Genomic DNA, 8,230 nt, shown 5'->3' with positions numbered 1-8,230 from the left:
CACCATTTTAAAGACAAGACTCTCCTTTATCTAACCACACTGTCCGATTTCAAAAAGGCTTTACAACGAAAGCAAAACATTAGATTATGTCAGCAGAGTACCCAGACAGAAATAATCAGACACCCATTTTTCAAGCTAGCATATAATGTCACATAAACCCAAACCACAGCTAAATGCAGCACTAACCTTTGATGATCTTCATCAGATGACAATCCTAGGACATTATGTTATACAATACATGCATGTTTTGTTCAATCAAGTTCATATTTATATCAAAAACCAGCTTTTTACATTAGCATGTGACGTTCAGAACTAGCATACCCACCGCAAACTTCCGTTGAATTTACTAAATTACTCACGATAAACGTTCACAAAAAACATAACAATTATTTTAAGAATTATAGATACAGAACTCCTTTATGCAATCGCTATGTCCGATTTTAAAATAGCTTTTCGGCAAAAGCACATTTTGCAATATTCTGAGTAGATAGCCCAGCCATCACGGCTAGCTAATTTGACACCCACCAAGTTTGGCCCTCACCAAACTCCGATTTACTATTAGAAAAATTTGATTACCTTTGCTGTTCTTTGTCAGAATGCACTCCCAGGACTTCTACTTCAATAACAAATGTTGGTTTGGTTCAAAATAATCCATAGTTATGTTCAAATATCCTCTGTTTTGTTCGTGCGTTCAAGACACTATCCGAAGGGTGACGAAGGGTGACGCGCCCGACGCGTTTCGTGACAAAGAATTTCTAAATATTCCATTACCGTACTTCGAAGCATGTCAACCGCTGTTTAAAATCAATTTTTATGCGATTTTTCTCGTAAAAAAGCGATAATATTCCGACCGGGAAACCCTGTTTAAGTTCATAGACGAAAAAATAAAAACATGGTGTCGCCTCGTGCACGCGCCTCAGTCTCATTGTTCTCTGATCGACCATTATCCAAATGCGCTACTGTTTTTCAGCCAGGGCCTGCAAAGACATCATTCAGCATTTTGCCGACTTCTGAGAGCCTATGGGAGCCGTAGGAAGTGTCACATTACAGCAGAGATCCTCAGTTTTCAATAAAGAGAGTGTAGAAGCCCAAGAAATGGTCAGACAGGCCACTTCCTGTAAGGAATCTTCTCAGGTTTTTGCCTGCCATATGAGTTCTGTTATACTCACAGACACCATTCAAACAGTTTTAGAAACTTTAGGGTGTTTTCTATCCAAAGCCAATAATTATATGCATATTCTAGTTTCTGGGCAGTAGTAATAACCAGATTAAATCGGGTATGTTTTTTATCCGGCCGTGCAAATACTGCCCCCTACCCTAGAGAGGTTATAGTAAATCTGAGTTTGGTGAGTACCAAACTTGGTGGGTGTCAAAATAGCTAGCCTGTGATGGCTGGGCTATCTACTCAGAATATTGCAAAATGTGCTTTCACCGAAAAGCTATTTTAAAATCGGACACCGCGATTGCATAAAGGAGTTTTGTATCTATAATTCTTAAAATAATTTATGTTTTTTGTGAACGTTTATCGTGAGTAATTTAGTAAATTCACCGGAAGTGTTCGGTGGGAATGCTAGTTCTGAACGTCACATGCTAATGTAAAAAGCTGGTTTTTGATATAAATATGAACTTGATTGAACAAAACATGCATGTATTGTATAACATAATGTCTTAGGAGTGTCATCTGATGAAGATCATCAAAGGTTAGTGCTGCATTTAGCTGTGGTTTTGGTTTTTGTGACATTATATGCTAGCTTGAAAAATGGGTGTCTGATTATTTCTGGCTGGGTACTCTCCTGACATAATATAATGTTTTGCTTTCGTTGTAAAGCCTTTTTGAAATCGGACAGTGTGTTTAGATAAAGGAGAGTCTTGTCTTTAAAATGGTGTAAAATAGTCATATGTTTGAAAAATGGAAGTTTTGGGATTTCTGATGTGTTTGTAATTCGCGCCACACCCTATCATTGGATATTGGAGCGGTGTTCCGCTAGCAGAACATCTAGATGTAAGTTCACTTCCTGACTGATGGTTTTTGAGATGTTGCTTCAATATATCCACATAATTTTCCTACCTCATGATGCCATCTTTTTTGTGAAGTAAACCAGTCCCGCCTGCAGTAAAACACCCCCACAACATGATGCTGCCACCCCCGTGCTTCACGGTTGGGATGGTGTTCTTCAGCTCGAAAGCATCAACCTTTTTCCTCCAAACAAAACAATGTTCATTATGGCCAAACAGTTCTATTTTTGTTTCATCAGAGGACATTTCTCCAAAAAGTACAATCTTTGTCCCCATGTGCTGTTGCAAACTGTAGTCTGGCTTTTTTATGGCGGTTTTGGAGCAGTGGCTTCTTCCTTGCTGAGCGGCCTTTCAGGTTATGTCGATATAGGACTCGTTTTACTTTGAATATAGATACCTTTGTGCCTGTTTCCTCCAGCATCTTCACAAGGTCCTTTGCTGTTGTTCTGATTTGCACTTTTCGCACCAAAGTACGTTCATCTCTAGGAGACAGAACGCATCTCCTTCCTGAGCGGTATGACGGCTGCGTGGTCCCATGGTGTCTATACTTGTGTACTATTGTTTGTACAGTTGAACGTGGTATTTTCAGGCGTTTGGAAATCGCTCCCAAGGATGAACCAGACTTGTGTAGGTCTACAATTTTTGGGGCTGATTTATTTTGATTTTCCCATTATGTCAAGCAAAGAGGCACTGAGTGTGAAGGTAGGCCTTGAAATACATCCCCAGGTACACCTCCTATTGACTCAAATTATGTCAATTAGCCTATCAGAAGCCATGACATCATTTTCTAGAATTTTCCAAGCTGTTTAAAGGCACAGTCAACTTAGTGTATTTAAACTTCTGACCCACTGGAATTGTGATCCAGTGAATTATAAGTGAAATAATCTGTCTGTAAACAATTGTTTGAAAAATGACTTGCGTCATGCACAAAGTAGATGTCCTAACCGACTTGCCAAAATTATAGTTTGTTTAACAAGAAATTTGTGGAGTGGTTGAAAAACGAGTTTTAATGACTCCAACCTAAGTGTATGTAAACTTCCGACTTCAACTGTACTTAATAGGGAGAAGAAAAGAAAACTAAACAAGAAACAAAATAATTACATCACATGACTGCCATTTCCTTTAGTCTACATGCCGCTTTCAAAACAACTGGAAACTCTGAAAAATACGAGGTCAAATCATGACGTCAATGAACTACAGGTCAGACGGTCAGAGCTGTAGAAAGAGGCTCGAGTTCCCGAGGTGGAATTCCCAATTGGATGACCATTCAAATAGATTTTTCCCAGTCAGAGCCTGTTTTTTTCCAGAGTTCCCAGTTGTTTTGAACGAGGTATTGGTAGCCATGTCTAAAATAATTGAGTTAGATTAACCCCTTCGGTTCATTCTCTCAGTTTTGACATTAATATTGCCTCTGAGACTTCAGTCTCAAAAATAGACAAGAGTTTCAGTCAGTTTTTCCACCATTTTCTCCAGTGTTGTAACCCTTACAGTTAGCATGGTGGCGGAGTCCTCTTGACATAAACATATAGTTTAGTTTCAATTGTAACAAGGGTGGCAAAAATATCTTATATTTCTCGTCAATCGTGGTGCTCAGGTTTTCTGTAATTGCTTTGACAAGTTCAGGGTTTGGTGCAATTTCATCCAACTCTGCCATGCTGTCAGTGTAGGCTTTGTCCTCCCGTTACCCCAAAGTTTATGTCTGTTTTTCTCCCCTCTGTGTAATGCTTTGGGTCGATTAATGAATAATAACCTGGATGTCACATTTAGATGCTGGAATCTCCCGCCCAAAAATTGGGTTACATGCTAAATAAACTTAAATGAAAGTATTTTCAGGTTGAACAGGGTAGCTCGGTCGTGTTGATCAGACCCAACTTCACAAAGCCACTCATGAGAAGCGATTTATGAGATCATGCTTCTGACCCCATCCTACTTAGAAATATTGTTGTAGTTTTTCAAAACAGATTGCTTGTTTTCCGTTTCATATCAAGTCCCCCATAGGCTACTCTTACCCTAGGCTAAGGCTGGTTCAACATCAATGCATTGTCACTTTTTTTCCCTGGCCACGCAATGTAGCCTATCCATAAAATATGTTTTAATGACCTGTTTGTCAGAGTGGAAGGGAATTGAAAATATACTGCACATTCTAAAACATACACTTATATATGGAACGCCGTTTGAGTCTTAAAGCACGTGGTCAAAACGCAATCTTTTTAATTCTACGTGTGTAAAGTAAACAGGTGCAGGCGCTAAATTAACGCCTACATGCGTAAAATAAGCACATGCAAATGTGCTTGCAGGCGGTTCAACAAACAGTCCTGCACACGTCAAGTTAACGCCTACAGCTGCTAAATATACACCTACAAATGCTAACTTAACACGTTCTTTAATATGCTCATTTTACTAGCCAATTTCCCTAGCTCCTCTTTTCAACCAGATTTCACAGTTTGAAGAAACTTCCTTTTCCACTGCAAGCAGAGTTTGAACCTTTACAAGGTAACGGTTTTGTCTTTGAAATTTGTTTTTTACTGAATCGTAAAGTTTATCATCTAGTTTACAGTGGAAGGATCTGTTTCTCATCACTGGCTATAAAATTCAGCTAACATTCATCTAGCACCAGGATCAGCAGTGCTTAGCATAAACTAAGTCAGATACTTGCTAGCTAATTTAGCTAACGTCGGTAGCTTCGAACCCTGGCCATATTATATCATATAGTTAGCCTCAAACTTTGCCCGGTCATCTGCTAGCTGCAGAGAACGGCATCTTCTTGTGTTTTATTAAAAGCCCTGCTGAAAAAACATGTAAACTATAACAGCCACGGAAACACATTGGATTGTGTTAATACTATCAAGGTAAATTACATACTAGCAAGATTGTTGCTTGAATGCAGGGCCAGGCATACATAGATTTGACAATGGAGATGCTCACAATCCTGGTAGTTCTCAATTTTTGGACTATTGTCTTTATTTTGCTTTATTATTGACTTAAGGAAGACGAGCTACTTAAATGTGACTTATCGGCAGTACTGAAGCAGGACATGTTTTTGAGTTATGTTTTTAGCCCAAAGCCTTGTATTTAAGCAAAACAACAATTTAAGGTAGGCAACTTCTTCAGCCTGACTGGCCTTCATTTAAATGCTAGCGTTAGCCGCGCTAGCATGAAGACACAGAAAAGCTCACGAAGCAAATTCGGCTAGTGACAACCATGTTAAACCTTTTCTAACGTCTAATGTAACGTCAGCTTTCGAACAGAGTATACTTTAATGTGCACGTTCACTTTTTGAATATTTATATTCCGTCGAAGCTTATTAGGTAAAAATAACATCAGGCATATACCCAGTACTGCTTCAGAGGAATAGGGTTCACATTCCTTCCGCATTATTTTTACACAATTGTGTCTTGCAGAAGGGAAGCATGAAGAGGAGCTTGGAGTGGGCAAGGGGGGGGAGGCTGATAAAGCAGCAGAGAAGACCTGATTCATCAAGTATCAATTAATTCTGGTGATTCTCACCTGGTTGGCATGCATTCGCAACATTAAGCCCAATAAAATATCCAATGTTAATAAAACATGTATCCCAATTTACAGTCAAGCAACATTTGTCAGTCGTGTTAATGTTATGAACTACAAACAATCTATGGTTCTTGGAGTCAAGGAATCAATTGAAAGTGACTACAATTAGACATTTTAAAACTGTGCCAGTAAAGAAATCTGCTCTTATGATTCTGTTTACATTTTTTCCCAGACACTTCTGACACTCTTGTTAATGTTTGACGTCAGGCAAAACGTCTTCAGCAACCGTAGGACGGAGAGCCGCTGGTTGGCATTTGACTGCAGTGTCTGTGGGTGTACCAGAAAGGACGCTAGACGTTAGGTCCCCATGATATCGAAACTTCTTACCATCTCCACTGCAGCCCAGTCGATATCGATTTTAAAAAACTGGAACAACAGATAGTGTAGCACAATGCACAACTCCAGTTTGCCTATTGTCCCAACAAATGTCAATTATACATGTTTACATACGTCAGAGTGCATTTTATTTTATAGCTCTGCTTTCAACGACATCCTGACCCACAAACTGGTTAGCAGACTCAGGGCTCTGGGTGTAAATCCTGTAATAACAAATTCGATTTTTTACATTATAAGAATGTGTGTCCACAGAATGGACCCGGCACTACCATGGTACACATGAGTACATGGAGCTGTGGGACCTGACATAATGGTGATAGGAAAACAGTCTCAGCGTAAACAAACAAAGTAGGTGGTGATACTTGACCATTTTCCCATCTGGTGAGGAGACTAGGATACTGGTGAGGAGAGAGGGAGGAGACTAGGATACTGGTGAGGAGAGGGAGGAGACTAGGAGCGGGAGGGGGGGGGGCTGGGCTGGTGAGGAGAGAGGGAGGAGACTGGACGGGAGGGGGGGGGCTGGGCTGGTGAGGAGAGAGGGAGGAGACTAGGAGCTGGGAGGGGGGGGGGCTGCTCGGCATTGACATGGAGATGATCAGCAGCTTCAAGTTCCTGGGCACCCTGATATCCTTTTCTGCCCTCAGTTACTTCACTCAAAGTCCCACTTGTGCTTCTCCACTACCCTCAAACTGGCTGCTCCACGACCTATGTACCAACTACAGTGTATTTTATTGCCATTACACATGTAAATGAAATGTCCATATTTACTGTAAGATTTATTGGGTTGGCGCCCCCCCTTGGGTTGTGTTGTGGCGGAGATCTTTGTGAGCTATACTCGGCCTTGTCTCAGGATGGTAAGTTGGTGGTTGAAGATATCCCTCTAGTGGTGTGGGAGCTGTGCTTTGGCAAAGTGGGTGGGGTTATATCCTGCCTGTTTGGCCCTGTCCGGGTGTATCATCGGATGGGGCCAAAGTGTCTCCTGACCCCTCCTGTCTCAGCCTCCAGTATTTATGTGTCGGGGGGCTAGTGTCAGTCTGTTATATCTGGAGTATTTGTCCGGTGTCCTGTGTGAATTTAAGGATGCTCTCTCTAATTCTCTCTTTCTCTCTCTCGGAAGACCTGAGCCCTAGGACCATGCCTCAGGACTACCTGGCATGATGACTCCTTGCTGTCCCCAGTCCACCTGGCCGTGCTGCTGCTCCAGTTTCAACTGTTCTGCCTGCGGCTATGGAACCCTGACCTGTTCACCGGACGTGCTACATGTCCCAGACCTGCTGTTATCAACTCTCTAGAGACAGCAGGAGCGGTAGAGATACTCTCAATGATCGGCTATGAAAAGCGAACTGACATTTACTCTTGAGGTGCTGACTTGTTGCACCCTCGACAACTACTGGGATTATTATTATTTGACCATGCTGGTCATTTATGAACATTTGAACATCTTGGCCATGTTCTGCTAAAATCTCCACCCGGCACAGCCAGAAGAGGACTGGCCACCCCTCATAGCCTGGTTCCTCTCTAGGTTTCTTCCTAGGTTTTGGCCTTTCTAGGGAGTTTTTCCGAGCCACCGTGCTTCTACACCTGCATTGCTTGCTGTTTGGGGTTTTAGGCTGGGTTTCTGTACAGCACTTTGAGATATCAGCTCATGTAAGAAGGGCTATATAAATAAATTTGATTTATTTATTGTAACATTGCACATATTGTAACAGTCCCTTGACTAACATGACTTAACTACTTTGCATAATGCTCAGTTTACCCACTAAGAAATCATACATTTATTAGAGCTGCATTATCTATTATTGTGTCCAATTGATTCTGGTTGGTTGTAATGTTTTTGAAAACTTTCACTACACAACTTTTATTGCTGATAGACAATCCTGTTGGAAACTTTCATAATATCAATTATTTTGGGACACATCAATTAACATTGGCTGCAGTATTCCGAACTTACTAGGTAGTCATGCAATAAACGTTTTGGATAATTCCCCTTAAATTAATTCTTCAAATCAAACTGTATTTGTCACATGTGCCAAATACAACAGTGAAATGCTTACTTACAAGCCCTTAACCAACAATGCAGTTAAAAATACAAAAAAAAAAAGTACATAATTAAAAAGCATCAGTAAAATAACAGCGAGGCTATATACAGGGGATACTGGTACAGAGAATGTGCGGGGGCACCTGTTAGTCAAGTTAATATATACATGTAGGTAGAGATATTAAAGTGACTATGCATAGATAGTAGCAGCAAATAGTCTGGGTAGCCATTTGATTAGATGTTCAGACTAGACTTGGCGCTCCGGTACTGCTT

The 8,230-nt window shown here is 40.8% G+C and overlaps 1 long non-coding RNA gene across 1 annotated transcript; it reads left to right on the top strand.

Annotated features, from left to right (window-relative positions):
- The first annotated feature begins 4,246 nt into the window (after positions 1 to 4,246).
- On the top strand, positions 4,247 to 7,903 carry LOC145864072 (uncharacterized). The gene is made up of 2 exons (XR_014382647.1): positions 4,247 to 4,509; positions 7,037 to 7,903. It is a non-coding gene; the product is annotated as an uncharacterized LOC145864072 (long non-coding RNA).
- Positions 7,904 to 8,230: the final 327 nt, after the last annotated feature.

Source organism: Salmo salar, chromosome 25 (genome assembly GCF_965601325.2).
Source record: "Salmo salar chromosome 25, fSalSal1, whole genome shotgun sequence".
Taxonomy (NCBI): Eukaryota; Metazoa; Chordata; class Actinopteri; order Salmoniformes; family Salmonidae; genus Salmo; species Salmo salar.
Note: the sequence above shows the minus strand (reverse complement) of the source record. Positions and strands in the feature narration are given on the sequence as shown.